Raw genomic sequence first — 1,745 nt, 5'->3', positions numbered from 1 at the left:
TACTGATTTTCAAGAATAAATGTGTTTAAAAATTATACTGAAATCAGGGTTGAGAAGGAGGTATGGATGTAAAAATGGGGTGGGTGTCTCAGGTGAGAGGTGGACTGCCGCAACTGGGAGTAGAGAGAACAGTGCAAAACCGGGAGATGGCTGGAAGGGGCTTCGAGGTCCTCAGGAGAATTTTTGTAGAAATGACTACTGTAGCAGCTATAGTATAGCTCACACATGTTGAGCACATGAGTATTCAATTTTCATAACAGCCCTCTGAGGGTAGGTACTACTGTGATCCTTATTCTGCAGATGAGGTAACAGCCCTAGAGAGGTTGGTAGTGGTGGAACTGGCCTTCTTACTCCAGTCCATTGTAACCAAAAGAAGGGAAGGGGAACAGTTGGGTTATACAGGTGCATGGAAGCCATTTTTACTTTGTACTACAAAAACCACATAAAAATAATGAAAGCAAGGGCTAAAACGTCAGCCTAGCAAAACAAGGTTTTCTTCCTTCCCAGTACTTCTGGTCCTTTCCTATAGCCATATACAGTTAACACTATTCATTGCTTCTAATTGTCTACTCTGGGTCAGGCAGGTTGTGATGTTCTGAAATAAAAAAAAAAAAAAAAAAAGACATCGTCCCTGCCGTCAAGTAGCTCACTACCCACTACGAAGATAATCCTGTAAGCAGATGATTACAGTACAGTGTTGCTGAGTGCAGTGAAAGGGTCAAGGTCAAGGCCCAAAGAAGAAAAGTTAAACTGTGCTTAAATGGGTTACCCAAGGCTTCATGAGAAATAGACCCCTGACCTAAAGCCTGATGGTTGAGCAGGAGTTTGCCTGGTTGGTAAATGGGAGTAGGGGAGCTTTTGCAGGCAGAGGGAACCACTGAAGGATTGTTAACTTGATGGAAGCACAATGTTAAAAATAGCGACACTTGTAGAGCACTCACTATGCACCAAACATTGTTCTAAGTACTTCCCATGTGACATTTCCTTTGAACCTCACAGCAGCCCTGTGAGATAAGCTAGTGTTATCCCCATTTTATAGATCAGGGATCTAGAACAGATGTTGAGTAACTTCCAAGATCACATAGCTAGTAAGTAATGGAATGCTGTGAACCCAGGGTGATCTGGCTTCAAAATCTACACTCTCAACCACTGTACTCAGAAAACCATTCTATGGAAGAGAATTAGAATTTTAGGCAGAGCCATTGCAAAACCACTGGAATAGTCCAAGCCACAAGTCATGAGGGCCTGAACTGAAAGCAAAAGAGTCAGATGCTAGGATAGGTAGGAGATGGGAGACTTAGGATTTTGTGTCAATTGAAAATGGGGAGGTCAGGAGTGATGATACCCAAGTTTCTTGCTTGAGTGACCAGGTAGTTAATTATGCCATTAGTCAAGAGAGGGAATACAGAGCTGAAGGAGGGGGATGTGTCAGGGAAGGTCGTCAGGATAATAGTATTTAACATTCTGTGTTACATATAAAATATGTATTGTATGTTACTTCATTGTTAGCTGTTAGCATTTGTCAGTAGATGCTATTATTTCCCACACAGTACATCTATTTTCTGTTTTACTTCTTTACACTTCTCCAGCCTTCCCCTTTTTTTATTATTCCGTGTCCTCTTCCCCCACCCCCTTTTTTTCCTTGTCTCCACTTGTGAAATTAAGACTGCCAATGACACTCAAGATTAAGGTATTCATCCCTATCTTGAGCTCTCAGATTCAATAGCCCCACCCCTAGAGAAACA

Source organism: Propithecus coquereli, unplaced genomic scaffold (genome assembly GCF_000956105.1).
Source record: "Propithecus coquereli isolate 6110/MARCELLA unplaced genomic scaffold, Pcoq_1.0 Scaffold3, whole genome shotgun sequence".
Taxonomy (NCBI): domain Eukaryota; kingdom Metazoa; phylum Chordata; class Mammalia; order Primates; family Indriidae; genus Propithecus; species Propithecus coquereli.
The sequence above is the reverse complement of the archived record's forward strand: the minus strand, read 5'-3'. Positions refer to the sequence as shown.